The sequence below is a fragment of the Pleurodeles waltl genome, chromosome 10 (genome assembly GCF_031143425.1).
Source record: "Pleurodeles waltl isolate 20211129_DDA chromosome 10, aPleWal1.hap1.20221129, whole genome shotgun sequence".
NCBI classification, from domain to species: domain Eukaryota; kingdom Metazoa; phylum Chordata; class Amphibia; order Caudata; family Salamandridae; genus Pleurodeles; species Pleurodeles waltl.
Window position 1 is genome coordinate 927,212,861 of NC_090449.1, and position 18,830 is coordinate 927,231,690.

An 18,830-nucleotide genomic window follows, 5' to 3' on the forward strand; every position below is an offset into this window, starting at 1 on the left:
TTCCAACATATGGTTAAAAAAATCAAGGTATCTACTATGTACTTATGTATGACATCTAATCTCTAAGAGCAGGCGTACATATACTGGTAATATGTCAAGTTTTCTTTTGGGAAGCATGGATCCCTCATGTATCATTTACAGAAGAGGGAGGAATGTCACCCTATATAAACCAATATTTTTATTATGGAAATGTTACCTTTTGTAAATAGTGGCTGGTCCCCTGAAACAGATTTGAATTTGAGAGGAAGGCCTTTTTCTGTAAAGAAAATAGATATAGCAACATTACCTTTAAAAATGAGGTAAACCAATTTGTGATAATCAGCATTTACACTAAGGTGCACAATGATATTAAGTTAGAATTCATATGAGTAGTTAAAATATCAACTTTGGTGCCAGATTAATATACTCTGGTTCCTCTTATATTAAACTGTCTTTTCGGGTTAAAAAAAAAGCTAACATCCTATGGTAGCCTGTGAAATAGTGACAGGATGGGATAAACCAATAAAAAATTGGGGATCAGCAAATGCTTTACACAAATGGAAAGATCACAGATTATAGCCTTTAAATTTGCATTCAATGATTTATTGAACTTGGTAAATCAAGAAATGACTGTAAAAACAGTTTAACCACAGCCCAACATCCTCCATTATATAATCTTAGGGAAATACCACAATCATACATGTAGGGGAGCAATTACTACCAGAACTGGAGTTTACGTGAAAGTCCAAGAAATAACACACTTGGCTTTGGCACAATTTTCTAGTCAAAGGAAAGGGGCTTTAAGATGTTTGAATTGGCCCTTAAGATTGCCAGTTATTGAGATCAAATTGACTAGATTGGCAGTTGTTCTATATGTTTACAAAATATTTAACAATATCACAAATCCTCCACGGATCGCCCTATTGTGGAGCACACAACAGCTTAGATTAAGGACACTATGGCACTGATTCATTGGTTAGAACATTTAGGGGGTCATTATGAACACGGCGGGATTCCCCGCTGTGTTCATGCTGGCGGACTAAACACAGACTGCCAGCCCATAGAAGTCCCCGCTGGCCCTATAATAAACATTCCACAGTGTTTCCACCAGCCGGCCCAGCAGAATGCTGGGTCAGGACATTGCCGATGGCTCCACATGGAGCCATCGTCAATGCCGCAGTGCGACGGGTGCCACAGCACCTGTCTCGCATATCACTGCACATAAATCGGGCAGTGACCTGCGTGCCGGGGCTGTGCATGGGGGCCCACGGAGCACCCCTTTGGCCAGCTTTTCACTGGCGGGGGATACAACCAGGGAAAGGCTGGAGGAACAAGGGTTCTTTTTCCAGAGGGCAGCGATGCCCTGTCGGATAGAGAACTCTGTCATCGTCAGGCTGCCTGGCGGTGGCGGAGGGCCGCCTGTGGTGGTCTTCCTTTGTTTATAATATGGCGGTCCAGACCGCCATGCCGGTGGAGGTGATTTCCGCCACCACCGGCATAGCGGTCTGGACCGCCATGTTCATAATGAGGGACTTAGACTTTTTCCACATGGACAGAGAATAGTTCTCCTAGAGGTAGGCCTGGTTGTAATACTTTTAGTGAAATATAGCCGTATATCACAACCTAATAAAACTAGAGCTTTTTTGTCTGTTAGAATATGTCTGAGAAATAGACGATCAACATGAAAGTTGAACCTCTTCATACAAATAAACTGTTTACTCTTGCAGACTGATTGAATAATTCCCTGAAATAAGATGCTGCTGTCGCGTGGGCTCTCATTATCCTAAATGAGACTACTGGATTTCTAGGCAGCAGGATCGATAACGGTGTGGGAGACTGAGTCTGACCCACGTGTAAAGAACTCTGTCGCCCTAAATCCAGTTTTTGCTCCAGCTAACTAGCAGTGCCTCATTTCTCCCACGAGAAAGGGATGATTGGGCAGCCGAGCGCATGACATCTTTGGAACTTCTCAGGGAAGTCGTGGTCACTCAGATCCAAACCAACTCTCTCATTTACATTATGGTCTCATATACAAATGACAAAGACAGTATAAGTTTTATATAATGTTTTAATAAAACGACTGTATTTTAGATAATAAGGCGTGAGCCGCAATAACCAGAACAATACAACACAGTAGGATTGAGATAGTCACCAGGAGAGTAAAACATAAGAACAAAGCTATCATATTGTCTAATAGTTTCTACTCTCCCTCTGCTTGTTCTATTTAGAGCACAGCATGTTAAGCTTCTAGCTTGCCTTTCTGAATCACTGGGGAGACATCAGCCCTCATACCTGAGCAAAGGCCTGTGATCTTGGTTCAGCATCTGCAACGAGGCAGTCAGCGTCTAGTTGTGGTTCCCTGGTCGGAATCTCCCTCTTGCGTGTATTGGGACAAGGAAGTGATTTTATAACTAACATGTCAGCGTGATCACAAAATGTCCCTAAGCAGGAATGCCAAAGACTAAACTCATACCACGTCTATCGGCAATGTACCAGACTGTATCCTTGACTGGAGCACAGAGTGAACAGGAATGTGTTATGGAGAACTCCAGTGCTGAAGTACGGTAAACAGTGTGATACGAATAAAAAACAAGACCGTAGAACTGGCTATTTGAAAAATAACAGTACGAAGCCTAATAAAAAGCATTTAGAGCAAAGTGCACAGAGGCTCTAAGCTGCAAGCAAATGAATAAAATACATCCAGGGCAAAGTGCACAAAGGCCTAAAGCCTGAAGCTAATGCACAAAGGATACGTAAAACTAACCACACTACACCCTCCCCTTGTCGGTAGCAAGTGGTTCCAATAATATAAAAGTATGCCCCAAATATAAACAATACATAAAACTATATATTTCGACAAGGTCAGAAGACAACAAAGTCATAAATTTAGGAAACATGTGACGATAAAGCCAAATTCTATATAGTGTCAATTTTGCAGGAGAGAAAAAAATCCAATTGTCAGAAAGAAGCAATAGAACGTAGGAGCTCCCCCACTTCGATATATGTCAATATCGGAAGTTCCACGCCACAAAGTACCATGGAGCAGGTGTGGTCCAAAGCCCCAAAACCATTCAGGGCGGCACCCCGTGCAGGGCCTATGAATGAGACAACACCATCTTCCTCCAGGAAGGGAATCTCATACACTGCCTCACGAAGCAAACGCAACCGTAGTGCACAAGTCTGGGAATGAGCCCTAATCGGGAACATTAACAGATCAGTTTCGACCACTGGAGGGCTCTGCAGTGAGAGACAGAAAGCCAGTGCATGTTCAAACGAGCACCAAAGGCACCGAAACACGGGTTGCACACAATCCAAAACTGGTCGGAATGACAGAGACCAGTCACACTCCAAATGCCCCAGGAGTGTTGCTCCAAAATGCTGCATCATGCGTTCACGACACAGCTGCGCTGACGGGAGCAGCAACATAGGATCTCGTCGTGGCGGGACAGCCATTGCGAAAAAATAGCAACAATAGCAACACTCCAGCTAATAAAGCCAAAGTAATCGGGAAACCCCCAAAAATGCTTCCGAAAATAGAGTGTATAGCCGAAGGTATCAAACCGAATATGGAAGAGAAGGTGTGAGCAAAACCAACACCAACGGCTTTGAAAAAATGCGCAATTCCAGCAGTGCTGGACGCATTAAATATTCGTCCCACAAGTTCACCAAAGTGACTCGGAAAGTTAGTATTCAAAAGGGACTGTATTTCCGCTGATGACCTTGCCACCTGTAGTGCGTAGGTCTCGCTAGCAGATGTAAGGGCCACATGTTTTTGAAACAATAAAGCCTTCAGTCGACTCAACTTGTCGAAATTAACCTTGGAAGTAGCAATATGAGGCCAGATGTCCGCTACCTCCCTAATTTGAGTGGGGGGAAACAACACATTCCCGCAGCACGTAACGGCCTTGGTGACAACGACAACGTAAACTATTCCGGCACGCATGCCACAGCAGCGTTCGCTGTTAAGAACAATGTAACTGCCGTTAGAAAGCACCTGGAAAGTGTTTTTAATAACCGGGACTGGAAATCCCTTCAGATAACAAGATAAGTTAGCAATTGAAGCGTTACAAGCTCCGTGCAAGGACAGCTGTTTACAAACCATGAATGGCTGACAGAAGATTCGCATTCACTACCGCTAAGAAAAACCTCCCTCAAACCATTAATACATCTGTATAAAAAGGGAAGCTCCCACACCTCGTGTATGTAACTGTCTCCTAACCGTTCATATCTACCCACCGGAATGTGCTTCAAACAAGAAGTAAATTGCAGAGTGGAGATAGGCACATTAATTACCCCATGAATCAACCACTCAGCTGACGGAATCTCAGCAACCGTGAAAAGCAGTTTCTCCAATTTTTCAATATTCAACATGACATACGTCGCTTCCTTTTTAGCCATCAGCTGTTGTTGACAAGTTAAATTAAAGGAGACAAAGATCTCCCTGGCACGAATGTGCTGCCACTGAATGCGACCTGCCTTCAAGGTCTGAAGAGTCCAACCCAGCTGCATGATGGACCGTGTCTGACTCTGCCCATGATATAAAGAAGACATGTCTGATTTAATAATGTCAATAGCAGAGGAAACGATGCTGTCAATTGTGTAAACACGGTCAGAAAGGGTATGCATGCCATTATCCACAACAGACAAAGTCTGCATCAGGTTTTCCTGATCAATTTGCCTCAACCGGGCCGCTGCCTCCTGTTGTGAAAGCTTCCAAATCTCATTATATACTTCGTATAAAAATCTTTTCTTCCGTGGTACCTTGGGTCCTGACAAAAATCTTGTAAATCAGTATCATTAGACAGTATCGTGAGATGTGACTTAACTGCATCCATCGTGGATGACTTCAACCATTGCTGACAAAGCTTCCCCACGCTGTATGTAGTTATAATATCAGCATGTTCTGGTGAAATGTAACAAGGGTCAGCCCTACTAGTCCTGAACCCCCCTGAAGAGGTGACAAAACGTTGATGACACTTATTAGTGTCTACAGGCCATAATAACCACCCGCCCGGATGTATCAATGAAGTGTTAAGCGTACCATTCTGGACCCAATGTGTAAATTCACTAAAAGTAGCATTCACATAGTGCTGCCAATTGTTCAATTTGGAAGGGACAGGTATACTAGGCAAATTTAACTCTCTAATCGTTGCCAAGCCCATACAGCTAGTCTGTTGTACTGTGTCACTGAGGAAAATCATCTGCACAGGGATAATATATGCTCTAAATAATGTGTCCCTGCCTTGCATCTGCCAATTTTTCGTTCCCCAAACACTTTTCAAGTCAACAGTCTTAAACCAGTATTCATACCCCTCGACCGAAAGTTTAGATACAAACAAATTCGAATACAGTAATTTAGTATCGATCAATAACATTTGCTTATTAGCATACGGAGTAACTTTAAAATAGTAAGACTTAGCATTTCGTTGATTATGCCCAGAAAAATATACAAATTTATCATAATACGTTTTCGAACTCCCTTGTGGAGGAGTTGAGCAATGTTCCCATTGCACATAATCAAATATGGACTTAGGGCTACTTGCTTTATGAATAAAGTGGTGTCCATAATAGTTGTAGCAAAACAAGTCACCATGATTATCTCTAAATAGGTAAGCATCTTCATTGTCATAGACAGTGTAATATTGCAAGTCCGTCAGCATAGAATCAACTGTCTTCACATCCCAATCATCAGAAACAATGCCTGGTATAACAATATCATTCATTGATAACTTGAGGACATACGGTATTTGAATCAATTCAGTGGGACCATATATATCAAACATTACTTTATCCCACACAATCCCATCCGGAATCGGTATCGCAGAAATGTTTACATCAGACAAGTCTCTTCGAACCATATGAGACGAAAAATGTGGTTTTAACACAGTCTCCACATGCTCAGTGTCAGACCGCTCAGGAAGAAAATGACCATGTATTACTAGAAAAAAAGTAACCACAAATCCCAACCACAAAAAAATAGTCATAACAGCCATAAAAAGCCACAAATAGTTCCAAGGAAAAACAAAATATGTGCGTTGAAGCCAACACAGCAGCTTACGTGGACCTCGGACTGTAGACAAAGAGGACGAGGAGCCTGACACGGCATCATCAGTGTCGTTGAAGCAGCCAGAGGCAGTTCTTGCAAAAGGTGCAACTGTGAACAAAGAAGCAGATGGAGGCTCTCGCCTTGGCACACTATAAACCACATGTTCAGAAACATCAGCAGAACGTACAGCAACTTGATCAAAAGATTCCAAATTAATTGTTGTCTGTGGAACAATCGCAAGATCATCTTCCACCCTCCCCAAGCTCGGAGAGGAAACAGCGTCGGTGTAAATCACCTGCAGCGGGACTTCTTCCCCAGTAGTGAGAGGGATTCCGGAACTACTGGGTGTCCCTCTTGGTCTGCTGTGCAGAATCGGCCACATGTTGTAACTTTACATTATCAATGGAAACAAAGCGATTTCCTTTGGCCCCTTGCAGCAGCGGTAAAATCACAGTTCTCGTGCCGCTTACCCGTAACACAGGGACAGGTGCTCGATAAGAAGGACCAAATTCTTTCTTCACTGCGACCTTTTCACGCACTAGATCCCCAATCCTGGGTATCCAACCAGTAGGAGCCACTGGCTCATCCTTAATTCCTGAGGAGGCAGCACTTGCAGAAGAGTTATCTTCACGGAATTGTTGTAAATCCTGCAAAACAGTGACACGATCTTTTATGTCAAAGGGCGTATCTGCCGCCTCCACACCAGGACCATCTAGATCAGGAACATACATTTGTGTTCCAAACAGGCACTCATATGAAGTACGACCCCCCAGTGACCTTCTAGGCAAGTTATTAAGTGCTCTCTGTACTCCATACAGGTGGGCTAGCCAACTACGACCCGTACCTATAACTCTGGCCGTTAAGGATTGCTTTAAATCATGATTTAAACGCTCCACAACAGAATTTCCCTCGGGATGAAATGGAGACGAGAATTGGAGTTGGACCCCCAACGAAGCCATGGTGTCCCTGAATGCCTTACAGGCAAAAGCAGGGCCCTGGTCCGAATGAAAAGCCGCAACTGCAAATGTATCGACAAAAATGCGCAAATCTTTAATAACAGTCCGAGCGTCAGCCGAGCGCTGTGGCCAGACCCACACAAATCTGGAGCACGAATCTACAGCAACTAATACATACTTGTATGCACTATCTGGCGTCAGTGGACCACAATGATCCAAGTACACACACTGTAAAGTTTTGTTTGAAATTAGAAGGGGCGTCTGCTGTGGGCGTCTAGCCGTCGAAGCTTTAATTTGTTGACAAACGTCACAACAAAGGACATATTGCTTTTTCTCTTTATAGAGACCAGGCCACCAGTAACGAGCCTGTAAAAGTGAAATAGTGGCAGCCACACCAGCATGTGCAGACGCCACCCCCTCATGTGCTGCAGAAATTAATCGAGGTCTCTCAATTTTATTGAGTAGTTCACGTACACCAATGCTTGGAATATTAACAACAGCATTGAGCGCACTACTCAAGCAGTAACTATATTTAGAAGGAAATCCTTTAAGAAATGGCGTGCCATCAGCCGTAGCTTTTATGGCAGCCGAAATCTCTGTGTCTGGTTTGGTACTCGAACGAGTCACTGCGGCCACAGTGGCGACAGCCACTGCTGACTTTGCGGCTTCATCAGCCAAAGTGTTCCCAGCAACGTGTATCCCAACGTGCTGGTGTCCAAGTGTATGCACAACATGGACCTTAGGAAGCGTCTCTTTCAGATCCGCAACCTTACCCCACAACAATTTGTGTTTAATGGTGTTGCCCTTAGAATCTCTGAACCCATTCAACTTCCAATAGTGTAGATATTCATTGAAAGACTGAACACAGTAGTAGGAATCACAGACCAGCAAGGTTAAAATCACCGGCTCTGCGTGTTCCAATGCTAACAATAGAGCTTTGAGCTCAGCCAGCTGTGCCGTGCAATCTCCCAAGGTTTTAGTATAAGTATGTCGTGGGCAGCACACTTCCCCCTCCATAGTGCCGCTCACCACCGCACATGCAGCAGAATATTGTTGTTTAGTCCCAACCGCTGGTTGCGCAGAGCCATCGGTATACATGACCACCTGATATTGGTCAATAGGCAATGTGCCAGCAGGAACTGGGTATTCCATTTCATATTGAAGAAATTCTTGAGTCTGCAGTTTAGGGTCAAATATGTAATCTACATCAGTGGCTGTCAAAGACGTAGCCCATTGAATCCATCGAGGGTGTAAAGCTTTCGAATTAGGAACACTCGCTTTTGTAACTGCCTCTAAGGCCGGTATCGGGGAAACGACAATGATGCGTTGGCCCTGGGCAAGCGGTCTTTCTTTAATCACAGCCATCTGTACTGCAGTGAGTATTTTCTCAGTCTGTGCAAATCGTTGTTCTGCAGCAGAATACAAGTGGGACTTGTATGCAATCGGGACTGTCTCACCCTCATTAAAGGTGACATACGTAAACCCAACAGCCCCAGGTATCACCCTGATGACTAAATGTGTCTTATTGTCCCGTGTGTGTAAGTGTTTAACTGCTAAGAGATCAGTCTGCAAATCTCGTAGGATATGTGTATGCTCAATCGTCCAAAATCTACTCGAAAAATTCGGACGAATCAACTCGTATAAGGGTTTTATACGCGTAGCATATTCTGGAATGTAAGTTCTGCCAAAATTCAGAAACCCCAACAATGACTGGAGCTTCCGAACCGTATTAGGAGGCTGCAACAGAGCACATTTCTCCAAAAAATGTGGCGCTAAGCTCTTGCCCTCTCTCGACAACTCATATCCCAGGAAAATGACGCTGAGGAAAGCAATCTTCGATTTCTTAAAATTAAACTTATAGCCAATTTCAGCAAACCCCACAACAATGCTTGATACACGCCTTAGATGTTGCAGAATCTCATCGTCTGTCAAATATATGTCATCAACATATGATAACGCTTCAGGGTCCAACTCGTGCAGAATTTCAGTCACACGAGCCGAAAACAGTCCTGGGCTATTCTTATACCCCTGAGGCAAATGACAAAACTTTTTCTGAGAGCCAAACACACTGAAACTGGTATAGTCCAGACTTTCAGGCGCTATATTTTGGCAGAAAAATCCATTCGAGATATCTAACATTGTTTTGTAATTCTTACGCACTATATTATTCATAAGCGCTGCGCTATGGGAATTCTGTATTGCACATGTGCGTGTATGACCATTTAAATGTCTGTAATCCACCACTATCCTATATGAATGGTCCGGTTTAACAACCGGAAATAAGGGATTATTCATCGGCGAGACACAGGGCTCAATTCCACCCTGGTACTCCAATTGTGTAAGAATATTCATAACCGATGCCCTTGCTTCAAATTTGATAGGATACTGCGGCTGTGGCTGAGGTTCGCCCTTTATTGGAATTACATGATAAGGTGATTGTCTATCCCACCCCACGTTATTTCTATATAGGGCGGGAGCCTGTGCTAGAGCCCATGTTTTACTATAGGACTCTGCTAGTTCTCTCGGAACAAGTGGTGAGAAGGAAGTTGTAATAACCTCCTCCTCAACCGGACAGTCGCAAACAAAGTCAGGTGGCCAATCCTGTTCGGCCAGCAGAACATCATATGATTTTACCACATGGTCCCAAAAGACGGCGTGTACAATGCGGTCAATGTCCCCTTCTAATCGCAGAGTCACTTTATACACTCTATCAGGATCAGAGACTCGCATATCCGCCGTTTCGAATTGTATGAAGTCATCAGTTGCTTTCACCTCCAGATGCTCTAGAAGACTCCGGCGAACTATTGTGACCTCTGCCGCGCTGTCTAACAGTGCCAACGCCCATGTCTTGTTCGTCAAGAGAACTCTCTTCTTGAGCGGCATGTCTATCTGAGACTGCTGCCACCTTCTTCTTTTTAAATTGCTGTTTTTGTTGCAGTGGTTTCTCTTCTTGTTTAATAGAAACCTCCGTTGAGCGTTGTGAATCCTGTCTCGGTTTCACGTACTCGGTTCTCCGCTCTGACCGCCCACCTCTCTCACTTCTCTTCTCTGAGGAGTCCTGAAAGGAACGAGATTGGCGAGTATCAGTATATTGATATCTATCAGGCGTCTTCAAGTTATCCCTATTCCTGAGATTATACCTATTTTGCGGGGTCTCCGGTTGTGGAGACTGTCTCCCATCTTTCCTAGGTGTTTGCTGTTTCTTTTCCCAGCGCTTTTTAGTACCCTCAGGTTGCTGTTGTTTAGCATTATCTTTATTATTTTTACCCTGTAATTGGGGTTTTTGCGGTCTAGCCCCTAGGCTATCGCGACCAATACTGGAATATGTCTCTGCTATTATTCTCGGAAGTTCCCGCTCCTGATTAACCTGCGGAACGTCCCGAAGACGCATTCGCACTGCGATTACTCATGACTCATGAGATTACTCAAAATAATAGAAGAAACTGCGGCAAAATTGCCCATTAACTGCATGCCCAAATCTAAGGCAGGGGCAGCCCCATATTCATCTTGAATCTGTTTAAGCACTTCCGGTAAATTAGCTAATGTCGGTGTACCGTGTGCCGTAGTGTAGAGCGCGGAAAACACTGTGCCCCAGGTATTACAAAGGTCCACCGGAGGAACCATCCCATACGGCAAACACATCGTCAATATTCTATGTTTATCCTGAGGTCCCGTATGGGGAAATACTGCTTCCAGCGTATAAATTTTTTGCGCCAGCCAAAATGGAGTCTCCTCAAGCTTAGCCGGTACTTTACCCATAACTGAGTGTACAGTGGCCGGATTGATACCCGGAACCACTGCTTGTGGGTGCACCGGAGCAGCACGCGCTGCGTTTGTATTTAGTGTCGGCATGACAAACTGAACTAATCGTCTATATGTAGCTGTTAAGTCTGCATATAAACGGCGAACTTCAACCACTGTCAATTGAGCAGCCGCAGGATGAGGTGTATATGTAGCCAATAAAGGCCAGGTCGGACCTTCATTACTTAGTGGACCTAACCTAACTTGTGCTACTGTATGTGGGAGAGCGCCATCAAGCCAATTATGGTGTTCTTGATAAGATAAAGGTATCTCTAAGTATGCATAAGCCCTGTATTGTCCAGGGACATTCGCAACAGTGTATTCGTGAAAAGTGTTTGTACCCCCATCAACTGCTGGAAATACGACCCAAGAATAAAAAAGTTCTGTTCTATAGGCTGCATGGGCGTCCACCACAAAAGTGACCGGACCCTCCTGGACCGTCAGTCCATGTGCTACTAGATGTCCTGTGAGCGGTTGTCGCATATTGATTGCTATATTCACTACATTAGGATTCGCCATTTGTAAAAAACAGCACGAGGTCAGAGAAGGCACACCAATATCGGGGTTTTTCCTTTCAAAGTTCAAGCTTGAACAACCAACCACTAAGTAACAGGATGTACCTATCCCGTGGCGGCGGAAATCCTCAGCCCCACGGACGTCTCCGCTTACGTAGTAGTCAAAATTTATATGAGACCGAGAGAGTCAGCCGGACCTAAATATTAGAGCCAGACCAATCGTTGGCGGCGCCATGTCGCGTGGGCTCTCATTATCCTAAATGAGACTACTGGATTTCAAGGCAGCAGGATCGATAACGGTGCGGGAGACTGAGTCTGACCCACGTGTAAAGAACTCTGTCGCCCTAAATCAGTTTTTTGCTCCGGCAAACTAGCAGTGCCTCATTTCTCCCACGAGGAAGAGATGATTGGGCAGCCGAGCGCATGACATCTTTGGAACTTCTCAGGGAAGTCGTGGTCACTCAGATCCAAACCAACTCTCTCATTTACAGTATGGTCTCATATACAAATGACGAAGACAGTATAAGTTTTATATAATGTTTTAATAAAATGACTGTATTTTAGATAATAAGGCGTGAGCCGCAATAACCAGAACAATACAACACAGTAGGATTGAGATAGTCACCAGGAGAGTAAAACATAAGAACAAAGCTATCATATTGTCTAATAGTTTCTACTCTCCCTCTGCTTGTTCTATTTAGAGCACAGCATGTTAAGCTTCTTGCTTGCCTTTCTGAATCACTGGGGAGACCTCAGCCCTCATACCTGAGCAAAGGCCTGTGATCTTGGTTCAGCATCTGCAACGAGGCAGTCAGCGTCTAGTTGTGGTTCCCTGGTCGGAATCTCCCTCTTGCGTGTATTGGGACAAGGAAGTGATTTTATAACTAACATGTCAGCGTGATCACAAAATGTCCCTAAGCAGGAATGCCAAAGACTAAACTCATACCACGTCTATCGGCAATGTACCAAACTGTATCCTTGACTGGAGCACAGAGTGAACAGGAATGTGTTATGGAGAACTCCAGTGCTGAAGTACGGTAAACAGTGTGATATGAATAAAAAACAAGACCGTAGAACTGGCTATTTGAAAAATAACAGTTAGAAGCCTAATAAAAAGCATTTAGAGCAAAGTGCACAGAGGCCCTAAGCTGCAAGCAAATGAATAAAATACATCCAGGGCAAAGTGCACAAAGGCCTGAAGCCTGAAGCTAATGCGCAAAGGATACGTAAAACTAACCACACTACAATGCCCTTACAAGATGTCCACTGACTTTGTTTTCTGAAGATCCCAAAATCGCCCCCACACACACTTTTCATGTCCTAGGAAAAGGGTATTAGCCTCTGTGTAACATTTGCCTTATGTATAGTTAAACTTTGTATGATACATTATATGCAGAAAGACGGACTCAGTGGGAAAAACGTGGATGCCTTGTCAAGTACGGAATAGAGATGCTATGGGGATAACATATTTGACACTTGGCAGGGCACTGTGGAAGATATTAGTTCATTCTTGAACAGAACCCCAAATAAATTTGCTGAATGTATTAATCACAACAGATCATGGAAAATTAAGCAAGGGACCCTCATTACTCGCTGCACGGTACTGGCAGGGTGCAAACGCAGTACCTGTAACTACCAGTACCTAGTTGGTACTGTGAAATTGCCTCATGGAATGGGGAATAACTGCGAGGACCTGGTTTTACCAGGTGTAAAATCCGAAAACATTTCCCATATTGTGGGGTGTGATGCTCACATTTATCCCCTGCTCTTAGCAGGTGGTAAATATGAGTAAAGGGGGTAGCAACTGGGTGTGGATCGAGGGAGGGGGTTGAGAATGTAGAAGGAAGGGGAAAATGATGCACTGGCATGGGAAGTGTGTGGAACCCCTCTCCCAACTGACAAAAGAAAACTCAGCAGAGAGTTGTTCTTGCAAACAAAGGCTCAAGCGTTTTTAGTAGCCCGTAAAATCAGGCCTAGCGTTCTCACAGTCAGGAAAACAAGACGCAGGAACACTAGTCCACTTCTGATTGGATGGAGTGGAATTCCACACTGGAATTCCGCTTCACCCTACTTGTCATGAAGGCCAGAATGTCCGGCTTTTCCTCTGATCCCAACACTCACAGAGAAAATGCATCAATGTCAAATATGAGATTGCAAATGTTCTCTATTAACCAGCAGACTGTGTTCTCCGTCTGCAATGCAAACTGCTATTGAAAATTAAGTCAATGTCTAGCCAGAGGTTTTATTGTACTTGGGAGACTATGATCACAAAATAGAAATATATGTATCCACAGTTAAATAGTAACCAAACAATGAAAATCAAATAGGCAACAAAACAACACACTGAAATGCGGTTCTAACAATAGGCGTGGAAGTCACTTTTAAGGGACCAGATTCACAAAATAAAATCTTGGCAGAGACCTATGAACACGTAGATATAAACGAACACAAAAATCACGTAGTTGCCATTATGTAACACGAGGTGGAGATTTACGCCAAATACTAGGATTACTAGGATTACCTACACTATCCTCTTACATGAGTGGGTGGGTGGGAACACAGAGCACAAAATATGGGTATAAAGGAAATACTAGTGACTTCAATGTGTATTACATGTATACACTAATCAGCATAGTACCACGAAATCTAGACTAAAAATTTAAATTAATATTCAAACAGCCATCACCTGTGACAAATCACAAACAATAACAATGGAGGTGCATAAATAGAGTCTGTACCATAGGCTCTTTCCTTTGCCCCTTGTACTGCGAGATAACTTACAGCAACTTCAAGCAGTAGCCACCCTGGTCCAAACTATCCAATTAAAGAGGAAAAAACTCCACCCAGGAGATAGAACCTATAGTTAATTTTGTAGTGGGTCATTACAGAAAACCACATGGTCTGCCTCCACATACTCTCAGTCGAGCAAAGATGTTGGCCGTGTTGTGGGATATCACACAGAGAAAGAATGCATTAGGGGTGGAGGTACATACAGTAGGGTACATTATTAAGAAATGGCAGGATGAGAGATGGTGGGAGAAGGATAACTTTGCTGGGATAGATGTGCAAATGCTCAGCCTGGTGTTTGACACTGATCTCACTGTCCTCGATAACTGTGTATCCTCCTCACCATGCACCCTCATTAGCTACATGGTCTTACTGTTCAAGGAAACCCCAAAGTAATCCAGGTAAGAGTAAAAATCCCTCATATTTCATCTAGAATCTGACTTCCTACACATTTCATGATTCACACTGTCCTAACAAATAGACATTTCCCCCATCACTTACAGGCACCCATTCCACACTTCCCTCACACAGCTGCCAGTCTAGGGTGAAAACTGAATATACTAATATTTGCACCCTCTAACTTTCTTTTCTTTTTTAGAGTTCCCATACCACCTGCATCACAGGTGACAGCTACAGTAGCAACAGACCCTCCTGTGACAGAGTCCAAATAAAGATGGGCATCACAGCACACCCCAGCACTATGCCAGGTGTGCCCCACTGATATCACTGTCACAGCCAGACACTTGAAAAGTGTCTATCGTTGATTATCATAGCTCAACATCGCCATATATGAACCTTGTTTGAATGTGGTCAGACAATACCCTCATCATGTAGTTAAACTGTCAGGGAATAGGTCTCAAATCCTCATCCCCATAATGTCATTTCCTCATTTGCAGGTCCTGTGGTGCTAGCCCTGTGGCTACCTACTCACAGCTCCAGTGCTGCTCCAGCCATCAGGATTAACCTTAGACACAAGATTGAAGACAAAGCCTGGTGACTTAACATCCATTTAAATGATGTATTGCTGTGTAATATTAGCATGTTTTCACACCCTCAAACTACTACTTGTGTTGTGATATCCCATACTTTCTATGTGCCTCCATGCAAAGGTGCAGTGACAGAACATTCTCTGGTTCCTACGCTATGGCTCACCGATCAGACCACACCAGCAGACATCTTGCAAGCATACTCTTGGCCGTATTTACGATCTGGCAGTCCTGGAAGTCCGTGGTTAGTGTATATATTAGTATAGACATCCATTTGAGTCTTGTTTCCCCATCGTTTTATTTTTTTGCTGCTGGCTGAGCCAGCTTGTGCACTGAGGGGCGAAGCTGGGCCATGGGAGGGGGAAGTGGAGTATGCCCTTAACTGTGCATGTCTGTTTGGCTGGCTGTTTTAGGTTTCTCCAACCCCGCTGTACTTGAACCAGGGTTGGAAAAACAGCACTTCTGATATTTAGACGCATCAACACTAGTTGCACATCTAACACAGTTATTCTGAAGTTCTTAGCCACACTCTCAAAACTTGTACAGTTTTCATTATTATTTTCTGCAGCTATTGCCAGCGGTGGCTCCTCCACAATAGCGGAGGAGCGTTGCCCCTCTAGCTCAGAGCCAGCAGCAGCAAAATAAAACAATATTTCACTATTGTTTTATTTTTTGCTGCTGGTTGAGCCAGCCTGTGCAGGAAGGGGCAAAGGCAGGTTATGGGAGAGGGGAGTAATGGAGTGTGTCCTTAACTGTGCATGTCTGTTTGACTGGCTGTTTTAGGCCAGCCAAACAAACAGGTGCAGCAGGTTTCTCCAATCCAGCTGTATTTGACAGCGGGGTTGGAGAAACAGCACAAACTCCCTGTGCCTGAACAAGCCGCAAACCAGCCCGCTCAGGCCACTACCCGTGCTGATATCATGCTAGGTAATAGTATGACAGCAGAGAGAGGATTGCACAGGGAGTCCTTGATGCTGGGATCAGGAAGAAGAGGAGCGTGAGGGCCTGGTAACACCAGATAAGTGTTTTCTTTTTAATTAACCCCCCCCCCTGCATGTCACCTTCTGCGCTCTCCCTCCTGTGCTCCCCCTGGGCCCCCTCCACCAACCCCACCACTTTTCATTCATTTTGGGGGGCCGCTGGCTGCTGCATTAGGAGACACATGTTTGTGACCCCCTTTAGGCAGCAATTGGTAGTAGCTGCCATCATATGGTCCCTTCACACAGTAAATATTTGTGGCACTATCACAAAAAACAATGTTGTACTTTTTATCTATGGGGACATACCAAGCTCCACATACCCATATGTATATGACCATGTAAAGTCCCATTTGTCTCTGCTGAAGTGGCTTCTATGCCTTTAAGTTATAATGCAATATGTCTTGCTGTTTATGGCTCTATGCTTCTCCACCCTCGCAAATTCCAAGGCTCAAAGTGACATTTCCCTTCCATTCCAGCACCCAGGGACAATTAACCCGAGCAGAGGACATCTGGAAATCCCAGGAAAAAATCCACTCACCTGAAAGCTGCTATCTGTGTGGGCTCAACTACTGAAGAGAGAAAGATAATTTTGGCCCCATGCACAATGTCACCTCTTAGACAACCACACTGATGGCCAGAAGCCTCCATCACAGTACAGTCATTGGGACTGCAAATTATGAGACATAAGAAAAAAAGCCAGCGGGGGCTAGACCCATATAAGCCATCCCTCAGTCTGTAGATATCCCAGTTGCATCTCCTGTTCCTCACGTCTACACAGGGACAACTCCAGTCATCTGTAAATCTTCTCACACACAGAAAACCACAGGTGGCTCACAATTCTCTCTAATTAAACAGTCTCCACCTCACAACCTCTCAGATGTCAACACTCAACAAAGAAAACACCAGGGAGACTGAATCAGCTGACAGTGCATGGAAGGAGATAACAAAGGTAATAGATATTCTCGGAGTAAGATTCAGATTTAAAGACATGCCGAATCAGTTCAAATAAATGAAATGTCACTCCCCTGAGCCAGACAAGTTGCAATTGATGCTACCTTGGGTATAACACTAAGAGTTCCTGGTCATATTCAATGTCCAAAATCTGGACTACATGGAGATTCCCCTCCACTGTAGACATTGCCTTGGCCAGGTACATTCAGGCACCTTCTGGACAATTGCACACACTGGGGAGGTTTGAGGGACATAGGGGGATGATGCACTGGAGTTCACACAGACCGAGGGTAAGGAGGTGTGGATCAGAGGTGGCTGGATATGGCCGATGTCCAGAATGATGGGAAGCAGCAGATCCTCTTGTGATGGTCAGTGTGTACTTTTAGGTAGGTACTGCCTGTCACCATCACCTCTGCAAGGGCCCTTGAAAGTGCCTGCTAACAAACCAGCAGCTCTTACATGGCTTTCTAGAAATTAGGCAGGGTCATATACTGAGGAGTGGGGTGAAGTGGCATGAGAGGACTCAGGGTTGTCCAGGGAGAATCTCGCCCTTGGCTGCCGTTCTTCCTGGTGAGCACACACTAAGCTGGAGGATAACACTGATTGCTGTTGCAGGCCCTGGAGTTATGGGGGCTTGGTCACTGGTAGTAGGGACTGCTTCCAGCCCTGGTGAAGGAGGAAACTCTTCCTGAGACATCTTTGTTTTCAGTTTCCTTCTGACAATGAACAGCCACATCATCTGAGTTCTCCTGGCATGTGGTTTGCACAACACCTACCCCTCAGATGGGTCCAATGCCTCTGCTCTGAGTTTCTTGGCCTCTGAGCGTATCACCCTCTGGGAATATGCACAGCTTACCTGTCATGTCTTTCCCCATCTTCTCAGTGGTGGTAACTGAGTGTGGTGCCTGCTGTGCAGCTGATGCCCTATATCTCTTCCGTCACTGGCTTTGATAGTTTCCCCTTTATTCCTGGCTGCCCACTAAAAAGCAGTAGGGAGAGAACAGAAGACTTGTGAGTGCACATGCCCACTCCTTAATGTGAATAACTGGAGACAACACCATTTTTGCAACAGTCATTGTAGTATGGACTCCTTTTATTACATGCCACATTCTTTTGTCCACTGCAAGGTTGTTATTGCCACATGATCTTATGGCCTTTAGATGACAATAGACAACAAATGTGTTAGAAACTGGGACTCTAGTTGGCAGAAGTATGCACCTTGTTCAAGTAGGGACCACAGTCCAGTTAGGCTAAGTCAGTTACACTCCCTAAATTAAACTGTGCTCACCCTCTGGTAGCTTGGCACAGAGCATTCAGGCATAAACTAAGAGGCAATGTGTGAAATATTTGTGCAGAACTTAAATTACGGCAACACAGTGAAAACAACACAAAAAGACTCCACACCAGTTTAAAAAAATAGAGAATATTTATTTGATTAAAATCAGACCAAAATGACAAAAATATAATCACATTTGCATAAGCTACCACATTTCAAGTGAAACATTGAAAATCACAGTGCCCAGACAGATAGAGGCACTTTCTTCAAGGAGTTTAAGGTAAGGTCTCTTTAGTGGAATGCTGGGGAAACACCCACAATTATAATTCCGATGCAGTGTCCTGACTGGAATGATTTACAGGCGATCTCAGCTTCCCCAGCCCCTCGGGATCGGGAAGTCAATGCTGGGCAGAAGCACACAACAGGCAGCCCTGAGCTGCAGTATGGGGCCTCACTGGGTATATGCAGACAAGGAAACTAAGCAGTCTGCACAGTTCCCCCACTCACAGTACGTTGTCAGTGGCCATGTGGCTATGCCCGCAGTCTCAGAGAC

At 44.4% G+C, this 18,830-nt stretch overlaps 1 long non-coding RNA gene across 1 annotated transcript in view; it reads right to left on the reverse strand.

Annotated features, from left to right (window-relative positions):
• Window positions 1-202: 202 nt before the first annotated feature.
• The window catches only part of LOC138262032 (uncharacterized), a 1,156,543-nt gene continuing 1,137,915 nt past the window's right edge, over window positions 203-18,830 (reverse strand). The window contains exon 5 of the long non-coding RNA XR_011199189.1: window positions 203-256. This is a non-coding gene — a long non-coding RNA (uncharacterized lncRNA). The remainder of the gene's footprint in view (window positions 257-18,830) is intronic.